At 36.3% G+C, this 22,746-nt stretch overlaps 1 pseudogene; it reads right to left on the bottom strand.

Annotated features, from left to right (window-relative positions):
* Positions 1-2,681: 2,681 nt before the first annotated feature.
* Positions 2,682-20,553, bottom strand: LOC149554397 (amino acid permease 3-like; annotated as a pseudogene).
* Between the last annotated feature and the right edge of the window lie 2,193 nt (positions 20,554-22,746).

The following is a 22,746-nucleotide window of genomic DNA, read 5'->3' on the forward strand; positions in this document are numbered from 1 at the left end:
TTTCAGCATAAAATGCATTTGATAAGAGGGTTTAATGACTGATGGTGATAGGATAATTAAGGGATACTTAGAAGAAGCATCAAATTTTTTTGTTTGTTCATCGAAGCATTCAAAACTAGCCATCAGAGTACAGGGGCATACATACATGCATACATGTGTGTGTGTGTGTGTGGGTGTATAGTTATTTATAGTTATGCAAAAACAGAAACTTGAACAAATTGTGTGGATTGTTTTATAGATATACCTAAAAGAAATTTAGACCTGTCAAACGGGTCTCAGCATAACATGCATTTCATAAGAGGGTTTGGAATTTTAATGACTGATGGTGATAAGATAATTAAGGGACATTCAGAACAAGGATCAATTTTTTTGTTTGTTTATCAAACCATTCAGAACTAGCCATCAAGAACATGGGAACAAGGACCATTGCAGCATTAGATGCATTTGATAAGAGGGTTTAATGACCGATGGTGATAAGATAATCAAGGGACATTCAGAAGTGGAGCAGACGATTATACTAAGAGGATGGAGTGGGGGGGAGGTTGGTGGGGAGTGAATCAATATAATCACAACTTTTCAATTTAAAACTTTTATCCAAACAATTAGCTACAATGACTAAAACCAACAATTATAAACATGAACACAATGACACAAAGATTTACATGGAAACCCAATGTGAGAGAAAACCACGGCAAATAATTGTTTTATTTATAAACTTGTTCTTTTACAAATGATTTGTAGGCTCCAACATACTAGAGGCTACAACCTCTATGTTTACAAGCACCGACTCACTGGAAACTCCAACTATCACACTTTGCAGGCAACAGCCTACTGGAACCATCCCCCACTGTCGTCTTCGTGAGCACCAAGCCACTGCACACAAATTGTTTTTCCACCTGGATAATGTTGCTAACTTCAACCAATGATGGATCCTAAATTGGTACAAGTCTTTTGAACATCTGCTATATAGATGTAATCTTAATTTTATTTTATTCCCTCTAAACTTTTCAATGTGTTTTTCTCTTTCTCTATATATTAATCTTTTGTGTAATATACATCCTTTAACATGCTGAAACTTAATATTTTATTAATAAATCTGAATATTTATAAATATACTCTTTTTATCGTCAGCATTTATTCCTCTCCCATATATTTCAATCTTATTTCACTTCATTTACAATTTTCTTTTTACTTGTATCATTCTTTTCTTAGTGCATACATCTTCATATTCACCACTCTTTATTCCTTCTCTACTTCTTTCTATACATCATTTTCAAAATGAATTCCATATATATGTTATAAATAGCTCTTCTAAATAGACACAATTTTTCATTTCTTAATATATTCTGTTGTTAATAATAATTCTTGTTAAAGACGAGCCTACAACACAATGGTAAATTGTGAACCTCTCATCTTTTAAGTCTACTTAAGCTTAACACATAATAATAATTAATATTAATAAATAACAATAATAAATAATAATAAATACTGTAAGCTTTGGTCCAATACCTATAAAAAAATAAAATAAAAATTCATGTTAAGTCTTTAGATATGACTTACTACTGGCAGCTTTTAAAAAAGTTTGCATCTTTTCATAATCGCAACACTTAAAAAAACTTCTACTGACTTTTAATCGACAGTATGAAAACTAGTCATTTTAATTTGATATCAAATTGTCTCGTTGTTTGCTGCTAAGATTGATTCCCTTCATGTAGACCTTCAGAACGCACATAGGATGAAATGGCAGGTGTTTGTCTTGCATGGCTTCCTAAAATTTATTAATATATTGCTGTTGTTACGCTGGCAATTTGTGTTCAACTTTACTTCCAAAACTAAGAATTTGATCGGTGGTTTATAGAAACATGATATGTTGACTTAAAACACTCCAACACACGTGTATTCTTCACCATTCAAATGTTGACTTATCCTGCCATAAAATTCTAACACATACGCACAGGTATTGTTGCTGCCTTTGTGCTATACAGCCTTCACACAAGTCACCGTCTTCTGTCAATATCGGCACAGTTGCTGCCTTTGTGCTATGCAGCCTTCACAGGAGTCACCATATTCCATCAATATTGTCGCTCATCATTCTTATTACTGTTGTATGTGATCGCTTTCCTAGGTATGTGCCTATTATATCACAAATATGATCGCTGTTACTTGCACTGGCTTTTCCATGCCTTCATCCGTCTTTTTTTGTCTCTGCCTAGATCTCCCTCCATTGTTGATGGCAGACCATATGTATTAGCATCCATTACTCTATGGCGCCTATTCAACACCGTTTATATTTTGACTTATAGGAGAGTTGGTTTTGATGGTCATTGCTGACTCTGTATATGCTGGATGGCTTTAAACATATATGCTATAATGATTTTATCATTTACTGTTGAAGACTCAGTGCTGATTGGAAACTCACGAAGATATGGTATATGATTGCTCCAGTATTTTTAATCTCCAAAACAAGTTTGAATGTTGACATCGCTGCTTGTGTTGCTTCTTGAAACTTCTAACCATCTTTCCATGAGGGCTTTCTGACATCAGCCTTTCCAACTCTCTTATCTATGTTTAATATTATATACCATCTTGTACTCCCATCGACCTCCGTTCTTTAATGCTGTCGGGTGACTCTCATGTCTTTGTTATTGTTTTTTTGACAGTCATTGTATGTATTTGCTATTCTAATACTTCTCATCCATGATACATATATTACACGCTGCACGGACCATTCTATGATCGCTGTCTCGTACATCTGACTCATCCAAATACTGCTGTCCGCATGTTGAGTTACTATCGTGGCTGAGTGTCTCCTGCCAGGTTATCTATTTCTGTCCTGAATCTTTGGCTTATACTTCATCTTCATTATTATTAGTTATTTGTTTACGTTTAGTAACTTATAGCTTATACTTCATATTGATACCAACTTGACATCAATGACAATATTTCGTCGAGAAGGATGGAATTTTTTGTTTGTTCATCGGAGTATTCAAAACAACCCATCAAGTTGTAGGGGCCTAAGGATCAATGGGTGTGGAAAGTTCTATCAGTGAAATGGTGTTTTTGCATTCTCTCGGTGTGAACCATGGCTCTCAGACGTCACCACATTTGTGGAAGTGAATTGCATGATTGAGTTGTTGGTCAACAGTCAAGACTCTGATTATATGTACCTTTGTCTAACAGGATAGAGGATAGGGGCTATGGATATTTTATGCATGAATTCAACAAATCTACACCTGAGGATAATAGTCTTTTTTTTATTGTAAGAGGCAAAAGCCAAGATTAATTATTATTATGTGTTGTGATTAATTATTGTTATAATTTATGAAGCTTGAGTAGACTCGAACCCAAAACCTCCTAATTAAGAGGCTCACAATAAAGTATTTACAATTGTGTTGTAGGCTCTTGCTTGGGAATAACAGTCCTTGTTATTACTCAAGAGACTTTATTACATTTGATCTTGATGGAAGGTGATGATTTATACTGACTATCTATAGGAATCAGTCAAGCAGTACTTCAGCAAGTCAATTAGAAGAAGGTGTTTTGAAACAGGTTACACATTCTATTTGTGATATAGAGATGCAAATTTAGAGTACATTATAAAATACCGCACTTGAAATTTTGCAAAGGATAATTGAGTTGATCGGTCAATTGCAGAGAATCAATTACCTGAGAATGTATTTCCTGATGTTTCTAATGAAGTATTTTAACAAGCTAAAGATTCACTCAATAATGGGAGATGATTGTACTTTATTTTAAAATGTACAGGAAAATTAAACCTAACTAACAAAACTTGGTTACTTGCCTATTTAAGAGGCTTCCAGGTAATTTAGGAGAGACTTTTTGTCTTCTTCACATAGCAATGTATGGGCAATCATTGCAAGGATTTGTGACCTCGTTTCAAAGTTTAGAGTAACTTCAGAATTTTGAATCTATTTGTTCTTCATTGGTTGCATATCATTCCTAAGCCTAGTGGGTAATCTGTCTATTGTGTATTCTTTGTATTTTGTGAATGAAAACTATCCATATTTTCACTTTTCTAAAAATGTTTTGTATATAGTACTGTGCTTTTCTTTCTATTCAATGCTGTGCTTGCTTGTTCTTTTTCGCTATTTCAGTGAGCAATCCTAGATGGTCCCCCATGTTGATCTCACATAGAATTTCTCTGTTTTTCTAAATTTTGACCAATTTCTATATTTGTGCTCTTTTGTACTTTTAGTTAAAAAGCACACGAAAACCTTATAAACCCCCAAATGCAAAGTTGTATGGTCTACAATCCAAGCATATTATTTAGTTTTGGTTTAAAATAAGGTAGCCTCGTTGGCTATTTGGGGGGGGGGAGTGTGTCTTACTCCAACAATGGTTGGTGAATCAACAAGTACTAATTCACTTATCAACTTAGCCTCCTTAGCCAATGGCAATAAGTTGCCATAAGGCAGAACTTTGGATGTGAAAACACTCTGGTCCAAAGCCCATTTTGAGCACAACCCTACTTCTATGCTAACTCCTCTAGTTTTATTATTATTCCAGGCGAACCACTCTTGGGACAGCTTGTTATTGATCAGCACTTCATGGGAGCAGGATGTTAGGATAAACCACGGGCAGAAATAAAAAACTACATGCAAATATAACCAATAACAGAAAAAATAATAGAACACACAGAAATGAACACAAGGCACCGAGATTTAACGTGGTTCACCCAATCCCTGGGCTACGTCCACCAAACAGCAAGTCCGATCTTATTACAATCCAGTGATTACAACCTGATTACAATCCGTAATCCCTTACAGCTCAATACTGCCGCAAGAACCAATTTTGTATCACAACATTACATTGAAAAATACCCAACCCTAAGCCCTTTTATACAAGTATTAAATCGCTTTAGGGTTATAACATGTCGGCCATATGTCAGCCATAATATGTCGGCTACTGCCCAAAATTTTTTTTCCGAACCCCACTATTTATAAAGTATGTACAGTACTTTCCTAATCAATCACCACAATCTAACAATCTCCCACTTGGGGACTGATCAGGCTCCGCACTAAACAACAATCTCCCACTTGGAGACTGATCCTGTAGCAATACCACTACCACATGGGGCTCCCACTGGATCAAACCATCCTGGACTCTACTGTTCTTTTATTCATGTTCAGTCTAAAAGACCAACCGAAGCTGAAGAGGAGTCCAGCTTCTCCCTTGTTACAACCTTTGTCAACATATCTGCTGGATTGTCATTGGCATGTATCTTCTCCAACTTTAACTGTCCATCCTCCAAAACTGACCGAATGAAATGGTACTGCAACTGTATGTGTTTGGTCTTAGAATGCAGAGCTGAATTCTTAGCAAGATGAATGGCACTCTGGCTATCTGTGAACAAATAATTATCCTTCTGAGGATGTCCCAATTCTTCCAAGAAGAACTGAAGCCATATCATCTCTTTGGCTGCCTCTGTAGCAGCAACATACTCTGCCTTTGTAGTGGAGAGAGCATTAATCTTCTGTAACCTAGAAACCCAGCTCACGGCTGCCCTACCAACAGTAAAGACATAACTTGTAGTACTCCGCCTGGTATCAATATCCCTAGCCAAATCTGAGTCAACATAGCCCTGTAAATCAGTAGTAGAGCCCCCAAAGTGTAAACACTTATTGGATGTTCCTCTCAAATATCTGAGAATTCACTTGACAACATTCCAATGCTCAAATCTTTGATGACTCATATACCTGCTAACGACTCCCACTACATGTGCAATATCTGGCCTAGTGCATACCATAGCATACATCAAACTTCCTATAGCTGAAGCATAGGGTACCTTGAACATCTTATCCTCCTCTTCCTGTGTCTTGGGACACATCTCCTTAGTCAATTTCAAATGATCAAGTAAAGGTGTGCTGGCAGCTTTAGCATTCTCCATAGAGAAACGTTGCAACACCTTCTCAACATAATTAGCTTGAGATAGCGTCAATGTTCTGTTCTTCCTATCTCTACAAATATTCATACCAAGGATTTGTTTTGCTGCCCCCAAATCCTTCATAGCAAATGCATGTGCTAATTGGCGTTTTAGCCCCTTAATATGATGCATGTTAGACCCAGCTATAAGCATATCATCAACATATAGACATAAAATAATGTAGCTATCATCATCCAACCTCTTAAAATAAACACAATAATCTGAATGACACCTGTTATATCCATGCTCATGCATAAAACTGTCAAATTTCAGATACCATTGCCGAGGTGCTTGTTTCAAGCCATATAAACTTTTCTTCAATTTGCACACTAAGTTCTCCTTACCTTTGACCTCAAAACCCTGTGGCTGAGCCATATATATTTCTTCATCCAAATCACCATGAAGAAAGGCTGTTTTAACATCCATCTGCTCTAAATGCAAATCTTCAGTAGCCACAAGACTTAAAACAGTACGAATAGAAGTCATTTTAACAACAGGAGAAAATATCTCATCAAAATCAATTCCTTTTTTCTGTGCAAATCTTTTTACAACTAACATGGCCTTAAATCTTTTCTTACCTCCTTCCTCTTCTTTCAACCTGTAAACCCATTTATTCTGTAAAACCTTTTTACCTGCAGGCAACTTGCACAAATCCCATGTCTTATTTTTCAGCAAAGAGTCCATTTCATCTTTCATTGCAGACTCCCATTGAATCTTAGTATCCACCTGCACAACTTCATCATAACTTTCAGGTTCACCAACATCAGTAAGTAAAATAGAATACAAAGAGAGAGAAAACCTTTGTGGAGGTCTAATTTGCCTTGTTGACCGTCTAACATTCACTGGTGTGTGTGGTATTTGTTGTTGCAGTTGTTGCACATCATGAGGAATGACTGGAACATCAGCTTTTGGAGTATCATCCAGCACTACATAATCATCTTCTTTCTTCTCATGTTGCTGCAACAGATCTTTGTACAACACTTTCTCATTGAATATGACATCTCGACTTCTAATAATTTTAAGATTTTCAAAATCCCAAAGCTTATAACCAAATTCATTAATGCCATATCCAACAAAGACACATTTCTTTGATTTAGCTTCTAGCTTGGTTCTATTTTCAGAGTCTATATGAGCAAAAGCTTCACAACCGAAGGTCTTGAGAAAAGAATAACTCACCTTCTTACCAATCCATGCTTCCTTTGGAATACCACAGCCCAAAGGAGTAGAGGGACCTCTATTAATCAAATATAATGCAGTATTGACAGCCTCTGCCCACATGTGTAAGGGCAACCCAGCATGCAACCTCATGCTCCTTGCGCGCTCCATTATAGTCCTGTTCATGCGTTCAGCCACTCCATTTTCCTGTAGAGTCCTTGGAACAGTTTTTTGTCTACAAATACCATTAGTGGAGCAATAATCTTCAAATTCATGATTGCAATACTCACCACCATTATCAGATTTGAGACATTTTAATTTCTTACCAGTCTCATTTTCAACCAAGCATTTCCATTTCTTAAAAGTTTGAAATACATCAGATTTCTGTCTAAGGAAATAAACCCATACTTTTCTAGTTGCGTCATCAATAAATGTAACATAATAATGAGAGCCACCAAGGGAAGATACCTGGGCTGGTCCCCATACATCTGTATGCACAAGCTCTAATTTCTCCTTTTTGTTTTCCTTTCCTGTCTTTACAAAACTCACTCTCTTTTGTTTTCCATACACACAACTTTCACAGAAATCCATATTCACACATTTCAGACCTGGTAAAACTTTCTTTGAATGAAGTACTTTCATACCTTTCTCACTCATGTGCCCAAGTCTATTGTGCCACAACGCTGTATCAGAATCTACAACAGCTATTTGTTCTCCTTGCTCAACTGCAACAATTGTTCCTGAACATTCATTTTTCTCTGAAACAATCAAAGTAGAAGGAACAATATGACCTGTACAAAGATATAAGGTGCCTACTTTCACACCTTTTGCTACTACAAGGGAACCTTTTGAAACTTTCCAATTTTTATCATTAAAAGTAACTACACAACTCTCATCACCGAGTTGCCCTACTGAAATTAAATTCCTACTCAGCTTTGGAACATGTCTTACCTCATGTAGTAGCCGATGATTCCCATTCTGCAATTTAATCTTAATTTTTTCCTTTCCAACAATTTGACAGGGTTCATTATCCCCCAAATAAACAAGCCCAAAATCCCCTTGGACATAATCAATGAAATAACCTCTATGAGGTGTAGCATGAAATGAAGCACCAGAATCTAAAACCCATGAATCATCAACACTCTCTAAAGACAGAAGCAAAGCATCCTCTTCGGATTTGTTACTTACCACATTTGCCTCCTTGTCTCCATCTGATTTATCTCCTTCATTTTTCTTTCGATTCCAACAATCTTTCTTTTTGTGCCCTGGTTTCCCATAGTACCAGCAATCATTTGGTCCTCTCGATTGAGACCTCCTCCCCTTTGACTTTCCTCTTGATTTTCCACGATTTCCAGAGTTACTTCCTCTTTCAGTCGTTCTGCCCCTGCTTTGTGCATTTAAAGCACTTCCTGATGTAGATCCACCTGAGGATTTTCTACGAGTTTCCTCACTTAAAATAACACCGATCACATCATCATATTTTAGGGTACTAGATCCAGGAACAGAATTACTCACCGCCATTACCAAGCCATTCCAGCTTTCAGGCAAAGAACACAAAATCAAGAGAGCCCTAATTTCTTCATCAAAATTGATATCCACAGAAGATAATTGACTAGTAATAGTATTAAACTCATTTAAATGATCTGCAACAAATCCACCTTCTGCCATTTTCATATTAAATAAACGCTTCATGAGAAATACCTTATTTGAAGCGGAGGGCTTTTCATACAGTGTCGCTAGGGTTTTCATCAAATCTTCTGTCGTCTTTGCTTTTGTAATATTAAATGCCACCGATGGTGCCAAGCATAACTGAATGCTTCCGAGTGCCTTTCTATCCAAAATATCCCATTCAACCTCTGACATAGTTCCCTGATTCTTGGCTTTTCCTTCCAACGACTTCCATAAATCCTTCTGATATAAATAGTCTTCCATTTGCATCTTCCATAACTGGAAGTTCTGCCCATTAAACCTGTCAACCCTCAACTTACCCTCATCTGCCATCGCTCCCACTCAATTGTGAGACTCCCACTTAACCGTGAGACTTTCCTGCAGAGGATAACTGAAAGACAACCTTGCTCTGATACCACTTGTTAGGATAAACCACGGACAGAAATAAAAAACTACATGCAAATATAACCAATAACAGAAAAAATAATAGAACACACAGAAATGAACACAAGGCACCAAGATTTAACGCGGTTCACTCAATCCCTGGGCTACGTCCACCAAACAACAAGTTTGATCTTATTACAATTCAGTGATTACAACCCGATTACAATCTGTAATCCCTTACAGCTCAATACCGCCGCAAGAACCAATTTCGTATCACAACATTACATTGAAAAATACCCAAGCCTAAGCCCTTTTATTCAAGTATTAAACCGCTTTAGGGTTATAACATGTCGGCCATAATATGTTGGCTACCATGTCGGCTTCTGCCCCCAAAAAAATTAATGAAGTATGTACAGTACTTTCCTGATCAGTCACCACAATCTAACAGGTTAGGGTCACACTTTTTTTTGCATCACCATCACATTTCTCACATTCATATTTTAGGAAAGCACAAGTTCCTTGCACTTAGCACCATATCATTTAGACACCCTTAGTATCATCCCTCGCTGCATTTTCATCCTTAGGAAAAGTATCTTGTCATGCCACCCACCACACATTTTGGTAGGCACACACGGAAAAAAGAAATGGATCCTAGTCATAGTGGTAACACATCTCGAGCTCAGCCATACTCTGTAGTATCCATGACACCATCAGACCCACCATCATAAATCCTAGAGGAACTAGGATCATCCATATTTATTGTGGCTTTTATGAACCAACCTGGTCATGCTACCATCGTAAATGCCATCATAGATCGCAACAAGGAAACCATCATGGAAAATTTCTTATGAGACAATGTTGGTGTCTTTGAGTTTGGACGTCCACCACCTATCACCATAACAGATCCTACTAACCCATTGTTTGAATGGCAACCACCTCAGGTAGAACTAGCAGACCCAAATATCCCCTCGACCTAGGTGTCGGTTCCCATTCCATAGAACACCCATCCCATTCTCACTCAACCATTAGTGCATACTACATCTCAACTAACCTCAAGTATACCATTTGCATCTGCTTCCACCACTCATTTTTTTGCTCCACCAAATCCTCCATTTGCATCTAGCAATACTACCTTTTTGCTTCCACCCCATATCACATCTAGTGCATTTGCTACTCAAATACCACCATTAGGGTCCAATACCTCATCTTCCATCCCACCAAACATCACTATCAACCCCTTTGTAACTAGCCAAAGCTCTTCAGCCGCATTCCCTTTGGGACCTTGGAATATTACTACGATACAGGCACCTATCACTAATCTTCCCCCTAGCATTGCAGTCACGTCCACACCTCCAACACTATCATCCACTACTTCACATAGCTATTCACTCCCACCCCTCACCAACTATTTTTCCATCCCACCTCTAGGCAATAGGCCAAATCCATCACCACTATAGTTCCCTAAAGTAAACACTTTGTCACAAATTAACTACCTTGTACCTACTTCAAATCAGCCCTACTCTCAAGCTGGCACACAACCCACATATATTGGGCATGGTATGTATTCCTAGAGCATAGCACAAGCATTATCCGAATTACCACCATTTCTGCTGCGGTCTTCACATCAACAGTATGCCTAAGCACCCATAGGGAACTATCTCATAGGGCAACAACCTCATAGTTATCTACCACACCAACCTCAACAGATGCAACAATATGTACAAACCACACTCCACCAAACCATAGCATCCACTCCACTAGTTATTTAAACTATTTTTACACAGACACCATATGGTCATCAGAGTTCTCCATATCACACTTCAGATTTTGGCATGTATCCTACACTGGGGGCACCTGGATCGGGGGCACCTGATCCTCCACCTGTAAAGTCTAAATGGGAAGAGATGAAAAATTCTATCAAAGCCCTCAAGGATGGGATAGACACCAAAACTTTCAAATTTGAAAATGATTTCCCATACCCTTTTGATAGGACTATCACTTTGACTCCATTTCCTAAACATTTCGAGATCACCAAGTTTGACAAATTTAGGGGGAAGAGTGATCCAGTCACACATGTTAATGAATTCTATATGCATTTTTAGGATGTAGCTTATAATGATGTGTTCCTCATGTAGCTCTTTCCCAAGAGCTTAGTAGGACCAACCTTGGAATGGTTCTGTCGTATCCCTCAAGGTACTATTAAAACTTTTGCAAAACTTTCTAAGGCCTTTGTTTCTTAGTATACCCATCTCGTTGAAACTGAATTATCTGTAGTGGACCTCATCCACACTAAAAAAAAAAGAGGGGAAAGCCTTACAGAGTACTTACAATGCTGGCAGATCCTCACAACAAGGATCTCTTGTACCATCCCTGAGCGCCATCTTGTCAAGATGTTCATAAACAACACACACCCTAGCCTCAGTCATCATATGGTTATGAACTATTTGCAAACATACAAGGACATCAAAGAGAAAGGAATGGGCCTCAAGCAAGGCCTCATTAAGGATGGTGTCATCAGATTGTACAAAGAAAACACCCAGGATCGTGGTTCAGGCAATGACAAAACTCGATATTGGAACAAAAACAAGAATACAGTGACAGATGGTGCCACTGACACTCGACAGGTCCATATTGTTGGGGTACCTACCAATGTTCCCACCATATTTTTCCAACAACAAACTTATCAACAACAACCTCCTGCATATCACCACCCACCTGTGCAAACTCATCAACAAATACCTGTTCCTCGTAATCAAACTAACGCTATCACACTATCGGCAGGTGGTAAATCCTGTGTTGAGAGGCAACCATGAACATACTCCCCGTTGGGGGAACCTCTTGATACAATCTTCAAAAAATTGGCCAAAGATAACCTTTTTCGGTATCCACAAATGCAACCCTTGGAACCCAATCAGTCTAGAGCATCCTGGTACAAAGATAATGAATATTGCAAATTCCATCGTGTCAAAGGGCACACTACCCTTAAATTCATGCAACTTAAGGATTATGTATAGGACCTCATTGACCAGAAATAGATCATAGTGGGGGCACAACTCTCACCTAATGCAGAATTAATGATGTATCGAAATTATTTCCCTCCTCATAACACAAACCTGAGAAAGGCACCTGCAAACTGTTAGGAATAAGGTGTCTCAACCTTGTATAATTCCTATTCTTATTATTTGTTTTGTAAAATGTATTTCTTGCAAATAATGTTGATGTGTCGACATCTTGAATTGTGTGTAAGGAGATCATGGCTAAAACGGCTATGACAGATTCCTATGACATGTAAGAGTTATGTTAGGAAGATTCAATGACAGGTGAAGACATGTGGCAACTAAGATATTTGAGTACTGTACACTTTACCCCAATAGTGGGGTTCCTATTTTCTCGGAGAATGGTAAAACCCTAATACGGTTTACATACGGTTTACCTTTGGGAGTAGCCCTAAAGTGAAGCGCATGTTATAAGCATTTTTAGGGTTACGAAGGATGCGATGCAAAAAAGGTGTATTGTTGGTACTGCATGTAACTACTAGAGTCTTCTGTTGTCGATGTTGAGTTTGCACTGCAAGTGTATTGTAATCTTTTGTAGAAGATAATACATTGTGCAGGTTCTAAAGGGGTGGGGTTGTTTTACCGAAAGGTTTTTCCCCACTGGGAAATCCTTGTGTTATGTGTTCCTTTTCTCTATCTATTTTTTGTATGCATGGTTGGCTGCAATATTGTTGTTTACATGATATTGAATCTGTAAGTAAAGAAGATTTTAATAGGATTTGCATCATAATTTCCTTATGAGATTAGTGTAGGAAGTTGTTTCCGCACCTGAGTTTCCTTACAAGTTGTATCAGAGCTTGATTAACTTTTGATCCTAGTTGTTGGGTAGGGTTTTTTGAGCTAATCTCAAGTTGAGTGGGAGTCTTGTGCAGAGCATCCTAAATCTTATTTGCAGATTGAGATGGCAAGTTCATCATATGGAAGAATGAAGGTGGAGAAATTTAATGGCACTAATTTCGAGTTGTGGAAACTCAAGATGGAAGACATGTTGGAAGATCGTGACCTATGGGAAGTGACTACAAGTGCTACAAGACTAGAAACTATAGCTCAAGCAGATTGGGATATCAAAGATCGTAAAGCTAAGGGTCTCATAAGACTCTGTTTAACCGATGCAGTCCTTCTGAATGTTCTAGATGAGAAAATCGCATATAGTTTGTATGTATAGTACTTTCCTGATCAGTCACCACAATCTAACAATCTCCCACTTGGGGAATAATCAAGCTCCACACTAAACAACACAGGAGGCTAAGGCCTACATGCTAGACCTTGAATGTGAACTTGTGTCTTTCTTTTCAAGTGGGACATTAAAATCACTTGAATGTATTAAATTCACTTCCTTGTACAGATTGCAAAAGTGGGTTAATTCTTCTCAAATTTGTGCTCTTTTGGATTTCGTCAGAGGCCCATTAATATTCAACATGATAAACTTACAAATTTCCTTTACGCTAGAGAACATTAGATGAGTGACATTTGTTGGGATAAGGACTTTGACTAATATTCCTATCCTACCTAAATAGCTAAACCTCCCAACATCACTGCAGCTGAAATCAACACACCAAAGAACTGGCATAGTTTCATGCCATAACAATATATCTAGGGCATACACATCCTACTAGCTGATTGACCAAGCATCTTTGTTAGTTGAACTTCCCAAAAATTCCAACTTGTGAACTTTATTGTTGCTCTGTCGGGAGGGTCTATCCTCATTATTACTGCAAAATGTGTTAGAGTGACTTTTAATTGCCTTCGACTTCTGTATTTCTACCCTGTCTCAGTGTGGGCCTTTCTGTGGTTTATCTACCTTTTCTTTTATTGCCCTTGAGGTTTGTTTTTGGGTTAGTTGAGTTCTAGGATTGAGTGCTCTTCCTGGAACTTCTCCTGTAAATTATCTCTTTATTTTCCAAGGCTGCCACAACATTCATTTTGGACACCCCTTATCCTTCTTGTCCTCTTCAACTCTTGACTTTCTTAGTCTTTGATGATAGGACTGATGAGGGCATTACTAATATTATTCTAATACTCAAATCCCAAACTCTAAATTCCATATTCAGGAATTAAGATTTGTGAATGGTAGAGTCCTTTTTTGTACATGCCCCTCTTTTGATACTTCATCTAGAAATCTTCCATTGTTAATGGATAGGGGAAACTGCTCTGATTGCAATACTTGCTCTCCTTTAAAGGTCCTTGCTTTTGCTCCTAGAATCTCGTTTCCTGCTCCTTGTGCTTTATGAAAAGAAAGTTCTTTTGTGCCACATTTCTGCCCTGCTCTAACACCTTGTTGGCTCATTATTGGTAAGCAAGTCCACTTTTTCTATAGTTGAAAATTTAAAACCAATTTAGCATTAATTAACTTAGTACACTTCACTTAAATAACATCCTTGCCAATCAATTTTTCCTGACCTTTCTACTTTTATTTACGAGTGCATGTACTATAACAATAAGTTGTTAAACATACCTTGGCTTTCTACAAACCCTTATATTTTCTAGCAAAGGCCTAGTCCTACAAGAAAATCATGTAAAACTGTTCAGTTTAGGTGTCGCAATCAAGGATAGGGAGCCAATTGAATTGGTGACTTGCACTATGCAGCAACGCTTCACAACACACTCCTACAAAGGTTGCAAAGGTCTGGTAATGCTGTACAAATTGAAATATGGAATTCTACATCTAGATCAAACTTCAGGTGAACTCCTTGGGCCCTTGGTCTGCCAGAGTAGTCGAATGGTTTTGTGGAGTACGAGTAAGGGACGAGGCTGGGATCATGTCTTATGGATATCCTCAATTCATTGTGCTTTGCCAAAGAGGTTTGAATCTAGTCTTGAGAGTTTTTCTCACCATTGGCCCATTGCAAATGGGGACTTGTGAAGTTTTCACACCATCACCCCATTGCAAATGGGGACCTTTCTTTGCTTTGGTAGTAGGTTTAGATGGCTTTAGTAGTCTTAGGTGGCAACATTTTCCAAGTCATTGTAAGGGGCGAGTAAGCAAAATTGCTCAAGTTTCAAAGCCTTAGCCTAAGTTGGAGTGCCTAATGGGATTTGATGAAGTGAAGGTCATGAATGGGACAAAATCCTCTTAGGGGCTTAAGTTCCGCCCTTTTAGAGCATGGAGTTTTTGTCACAACCATATTTGCAGTGCTAAACACAACCTGATTTTCTTTTTTTCTTCTATCTATCTATTATTATTGTTGCTATTTCCAATCTATTTTTTTTGTTGTAAAATTTATTATTTATTACTTTAAGTAAAAAACAGACTGTTAATTCAAAAACAAGAAACTTCAAATGAAATACCTTTAACCTTCTTTTCAAAATGAATCCAATATACTTATAGAATATAGTTCACCTTTTTTTTCGTGAACAGTTAGTGATTACACACTCATAGTTACTTTGACACATGATAACTGAATATTTCAATAAGACATTGAATAACTTTTAAACTCTTATATTATATTTACAGACAAAAAGGAAATCCACATCTACTTCTCAACAACATAATTTTATACAACTGAATCCTTTTTCTAACAATAAATACCTATGGCAACTTATTTATCAGTCTTTTTTACAAGTCTGGAAATCTGAACTTTTTAATTTTTTATATTTACAAATAGCGTATGAAAATTTATTCCTATACTTTCTCATAACAAAAGGTCGTGAACAAATATTAATGAAACACAGTTAGCTAAAAGGAATTTTTTTCTTCAGTTCACAAGAGATTCACAAGTCCTTATTTAGAAGAATTTAAAGCTTTACAACCTCCATTTGTAAACTAGAAAGATGCAAATAACTTTCTACTTAAAGCTTCCTAGTAGCAATAATTGTTTCCTCATTGCTTTTGCAACAACAAATTAATTTTTGATTTCTTTTCCAGCAAGAACATAAAGCATAATATACATTTAGTTAGGAGACTCTCCCATACTTGTTACAACAAGGAAATTTATTACAACACCAAAGAAAACAATAGCAACTATAACCTTCACTTCCAAGCCTTTAACATGACTTCTCATGTAAGACTTGTAACATAAGAAATGGAGACTATGTTATGGAAAGCTCACCTCCTAGCCTGGGCCTATACAAGGCCACCCTCAAGCTAGGAGAAATAGATACCAAACAAGGGTACACACATTGCCAACAACATAAGAAGTTGCAAAACAAGAATATACAAGTCACAAAACACCCTTTTCACATGCTTACACAATAGGCCACCCAAGGGCCCATTAAAGAGGGTGAAGATGTGCCAAACCCATGAGGACAAACCAAACAAATAGCCAAGTATCTTGCCTTCACAAGGCTTCAAGCTCTACATAATAGTACCATGCCTTCATGAGGCTTCAAAATGCACATATCATTCTTCTCACACATTCTCCTCTTATAACCCCCAAGTGTAAAAATAAAATTTGGCACATGGAGCCCATGCTCCATGTTTTTTTCCCCATTCCCTCCAAGGGAGGAGACTGCAAGCTTAAGGGCTGACCCAACTAACACCTTCATCTACAAAGCCACTACTAATGCCCCAAGGGTGAGTGATGCCTTGAACAACCATAACAACAAGAAACAATAAGAAAACAAATGCCATTCAAAATACCCATTGCATGCAAAGAAACAACATTTACAATCCATTTTTGTAGCAAGAACATAAAATACACAAGATGCGAAGGAGACCAATCTTGTTTCAAGCTATGGCAAGATAGTTGATGAAGAGCTCCCTTCCCCCATCCTCTAAAATTCTCCAACACCTAAACTAGCCTCCAAAGTTGATTTTCCCATCTTGGAAAACCAACTATTGGAAGCCTTCCCAAGGCAAGTAAGTGCTGTCCTATGGTTAAAACTAACCCTTACCCATAGGTATACCAAGTGGGCTTGCTAAAAGAGGCCTAACTCAACCCTAGGTGCTCATATGACCCCCCAAAACCCACATAAAGATTACATACAAATTCCAAGAGATTTGATCCATACTAGGGCTCTCTAACCAAGTGGGTCACATGAGACGTCTAATAGGATACTATGGTCAAGGTAGGGTTCACATGCTTTATAGGTGAACATGTCATACATACACATCACAACACACATGACATTGACCACCTATAAATTACGAGTTGAAAAATACCAATAACAATTAATCACATGCAAGAAATAACATTTACAAATAAAACACATTTACATACGAGGTTGTGTCTCGTCAATAGATGCAACACGTGAGTTTGGTTCAATAGTCCAAGAAGTAATATATATTGTATAAACATAGTATAGAAATCACAATATTCTCATAATTCGATTAAGCATTCAACCAACTCAACTCAATTCACTATTTTTCAATATGCAATATACAACATAACTGATTCAAAATTAAATCATAATCACATCATCTTAATAAAATTCCTCATTTTTCAGATTCGTCTCTTATAAGAAATATTCATCCCAATATTGTATTCTTTTAATTAAACTCATCATTTCCCAACGTACTAAGAATAACCTAAATAATTCTCCTCATAACCATAACTACATTGCCTTAACTAAACTTTCATTTTCAAATTTCTCTTATGCAAACATATTCATCACAACACTACTTAAAATTTAACTTAATTTTTTATGCTGACTAGTCAATGTTTCTATGCCCTTTGGTCAAAATTTTGACCAAAGTCTTTGTAATTGATTTTGGTTGAATTTTTGACAAAACTCCTTGTGCGTCTATTTTTTGATGCATCTTGCTATCAAAAAATAGGTCATGTTTTTTGGCAAAACAAGGCATCAAGGATGCTATGTCCTCGACAATAGTCCTCATCAAAATTTCTAACAGATGGTGTCATAATTTCGACCAGAGTGAGCATTGAAAAATAGTTGATTCGATGAGGATGCTATGTCCTCAACGACACTCTTTGTCAAAATCTTTGCCAAATTTCATCAAAATTTTGACAAGGACGCTGTGTCTACAACGGCAATCCTCGTCAAAAATTCAATGACTGTCAAGCATTTTTAAATTTTTTTTTTTTTAAATTTATAAAAATAAATCTTCACATGCCACTAGCTAGGTCTAACTAGCTGTAGAATAGGTCTAGTGGTTGTAATGTGTTAGACAAATCTTTCTCCTTCATGGTTACTATTAACTCCATGGGTAGGGGAGACACCCGCTTGGTTAAGAAAAAAGAAAGAAATAAATGGATGGTCATAGGTTGAGTTCTAGTTAGTTCATAGAAAGTCCAACATGTTATTAGAGTCAAGCTAGAATATGAGACACCCAAGATCCATGAAACTCAACATGACATCAGAGTCAAGCTAAGTTACAACCCTAAATATTCTATAAAGAAGTTTATGAAGGGTGTCGCAAACATTCTAACAATAAATACAAGATCTCACATTTATGTCCTACCTCAACATAGTACCAAAATCATATTAGACTATAAGCCTCGAGCATTCCATAAAGTTGGCTTAAAAAAGGTGTTAAAAATGAATCACATTCATTGGTAAAATTCTCCAACTTCAAATAAAAGATCTTAAACTTGTAACTAATTTATGAACCAATGAGCGATAATGAGAATTAGAATAAAAAATAAACTCCTAACTAATCTATGAACCTTTCAACAATAATGAGAATTAGAAATTAAAAACATATTATTGAAAAAGAGAAGCATGCATACTTGATATGCTCCAACAAGATGAACAACAATGCATACATTGGCAATGTCAACGAGCCAAAATGGCTCATAAAAGCCAAACCCAGTTAGGAAGTTTCCTGGAACATTATTCCCAAAAACCACATATCCAAGTAAACCACATAACATTTAGAAGATGGTGGTCACACTCACTCCAATTGTCATGGATTTATTCATTGCTTGGTTCTTTGTTGGAGGTGATTTTACAGTGTTCTTCACCATATTACAACATTGAGACTTTAGAAAAGATGCAAAAAAAATGAAGTCATGAATCAATGCAATATTATAATAAAGGTTGGGAAGTCATACTTGGATCTCAATCAAAAGGGATGCGTATGAACAAGAAAAAACAATATTTCCTAGAGCTTTGAGGACATCTCAAACTTTTGGGCTGCAGTGACTGTACCAATGGGCACTCCTGTAAGAGTCCCATGGAAGTTCCCTTACGTAATTTCACATCATATTATGATTACTTAGTGTATTTCATAGTGGAGGTCACATTTTCAAACAATTTAGTTGATATTTCAAAGGTAGACTAAATGAAGGCATACCTTTAACTTTTACGATAGCAAGACCAAGTCCTATTGAAGAATAACTAAATGACATGAGTGCAACAATTGTAGAAAGCCACTATAGCTTGTCAAACTCAAGAACTTGACATAAAACAAGCAATACTATTCCAAATAGAATTATAAAAGGGTTGTTGTTGGAGTTGCATGAAGCTTCCTTCCCATTGTCATGGAAACAATTGGAGCACTTGATACCCATGCAATTTTTCAACAATGGTGTAAGTGTTTTCTATCAAATGGTTTGGATCAAACTCTATGATAAATAGAAATAAAGAGAAACAAAGTCTTAAGTCATGCTGATAACTGCTGTGATTGTATAGCCAATAGAAGTTCCATATAGATTGGCATACTGTATCAAGTGACATAGCCATATTTGTGTGCTTCCCGAGGTTCAAGAAATAACATTCAAATGGTTAGTGGTTTTTTAAGCGCATTATGTTTAGTCTTAAACAACACATTCTAAGTTTTGACTTGCTTATATAGTTTATTTGAAGTTACATTAGTATTGTATGATTTCAGATGAATCACCTAAACAAATCAAAATGAATTTTAAAGACCCGAAACTAGTTTGAACATCAACACACTCTATTCATGCACCTACATTGGCTTTGACAACATCCATGTAATTGTAATTTTTATTTCCTTTGATTGGATCAAGAGATCTATAACAATTTGTGAGTAAGTTAGAGGTATAAAATGTGACAAAGGAGAAAGCAATGAGAACCAAGGGTGCAATCACCCATCCTAGTTGAGTTGTAGCCCATGAAAGCGATAGGACTCCAAATCCTATGACAACTGTGATTATGTGAGCACTCACAATGCACAAGGTACCTATATTTCATGTTCACGAACAAAAGTTGAGTGTGATTTGAAATGTTGATATAAAAAGTATACATTTAATTTCATAGGCAATCTTTTGAAATGCTATAAAAAAAGTTTGATATACCATTGGCTATGTGTAGAATAGGTCTAGTTGTTGTTATGTGTTAGATGGTTCTTTCTCCTTCAGGGTTACCATTAACTCCACTGTGTTTAGCTAATGTTGTGATAGTGATAATGATTTTGGGTTGCTTGATGATCCATTTTTTCAAGTTTGTCATCATGTTAATCATTTCATCAAGTTTCTTTTCCATTCTCTCATCCTTTACCTTTGAGGAAAATCTAGGGTCTTCTAACATGGTTTCAACTACTTTGTCGATATCCCTTTCTCTTAGAGCCTTTAAAGATATCTTAGGCAATTGTTGATTTTGACATTATTGTCTTCTTTGTTCCCTAGTAAAAATCTGATATCTCTATCACTCATTTGACAACTAAGTGATCACAAGATGACAACATAGCGGAATACTTTAAAAATGCCACAAAAACAAGAAGATAAGGCTGCACTAAATTTCATTTAGTTAATGAAACATAAATAACTATTATTGCTAGTCAAAGAAATTTATTTGCAGCACATCACAAAACAAGATTTCAAAAGAAAACTCAGTGAACAATTAACTTATGTAGCACTTGCACCATCTAAGTAAAACATGCTGACCATGGATAGATTTCATTTGAACTTCTCATGATCAAACCATTGATGTAAGACAACCTAATAGGTAAGAAAAATGGATTAAGTTAGAGGGTAACACACATATTATATGCAATTTTAAAGTTAATTTACATGGCCAAGAATGAAATAGAAGTGTACTAGACATACATGACTCATTTTTAGTCCTTCATGAAGCTAATGAGAAGCAATAAGTAATTTCATTGGTTGGAATTCCAAGGCAATACTTTTCTCTCTCTTATCTATAAAAGCTATTAACTATCACTCCAATAAGTGTTCAAATGCCCGCAAACATAAGATGCACATTAAAAGCATGAGAATAAAAGCAAACATTAAACTTATGATTTGATTATGCATCAAGTTGTATGGTCCATAAAAAATGAGACAAATCCAAAAATGTATACAAATTCAACTAGTGTGATTCTTTCCTCTTTCAATTAATTGAGAAATAATATAACTTAGTAAAAGACAATAATGTATAGCATTGTAGCAAGATGGAAGCATGTTAATTGCCATAGCTTCTACACAATATTTTTTTTCTTATGCCTAGATTTACAAGTTTTGTTGGTACATTATTTCAATGTATAGAATTAATTTTCAACATAATCCCATCAATCATTTTCAGTCTTTGCACATTATGGTCTTTAATTTTTTTAATTTAAAATCTCAGTACTACTCATACACAGTTTATGGTCTTCATTTATAACACACATCTTACAATGAATATGACTAAACCACAAAATGGAAAGAATGAAAGGTTGATAAGCATTGAAGAAATTACACTATAACCACACGACCTCCAATAGTGTAAAGAATATTTGTGGCTCTAGTAAACTAAAGAACTAGTTTGGTTGGTATAGAGTGTTTTACATCTTCAACCTATTTAATTGGAACACAATTAGATATTCACAAATCCAAATGAGGCATCATGTAATAACACAAAGTGGTTGTCTAATTCTAGACATAATTAACTTAGAAATTTTGCAAATTAAACATTTTTTGTTTTGAAATGTATATTTGTGAGAGAAACTATTACATCTTTTGTCTATCATGCAGGGTCCTTTTCTTGTAGATACAACTACTCTTTTGTATAGCAATCTTCAGTGATTCATATGTCTTGGCAGTGCACTTTGAAGAGAGACTTCATTCTGAAAAAGTAGAGTCTAATGGAAGAGTTTGAAACAACTAGAGGCACTTTGATATGGGTCCATTAGCCTCTAGTTGTTCAGACATAAGGTGTTCTTCAAAATGGGCTGCAAGTTTTACCTCCAATGAATGGGCCTTGGACATCAATACCTACAAGTTTTTAATCTTGACTATTCTAATACATCATTCATTCACTCATCCAGGAAATAATAAAATAGATATGAACCCTAAGCTCTGCCCCAATTTAGATAAACCTCACACAATCTATTATTATCTTCAACATTCACATAGCCTTCAACATAGCAATTTCTAGGCCCACTCAAAGTTTAAAAGAACAATGCTTGTACTAGTTGTCAAGTACAAATTCTATCAAACTGATGAAGGGGATTTAAAGTTTGGAGTTAGCCTAGAAATTTTCCAGCAATAGAATAACTAAGAAGTTAAACCTTTAAAAGTTGTCAACAAAATATTGATAGAAATGTTGTTAAGTATTGACAACTTTTTAAATTTTAATTGTCCAACATTCATAACCACTTGGGGTCAGTTTGAACTATTTGGTTGGGGATAAATATGTAGCACAACTCAAATGGAGAACATGAAGTTCAATGGTACAATCAAATTTGGAAGAATATAT

The sequence above is a fragment of the Cupressus sempervirens genome, chromosome 5 (assembly GCF_028749045.1).
Source record: "Cupressus sempervirens isolate cs-2001-9-10 chromosome 5, ASM2874904v1, whole genome shotgun sequence".
Classification (NCBI taxonomy): Eukaryota; Viridiplantae; Streptophyta; class Pinopsida; order Cupressales; family Cupressaceae; genus Cupressus; species Cupressus sempervirens.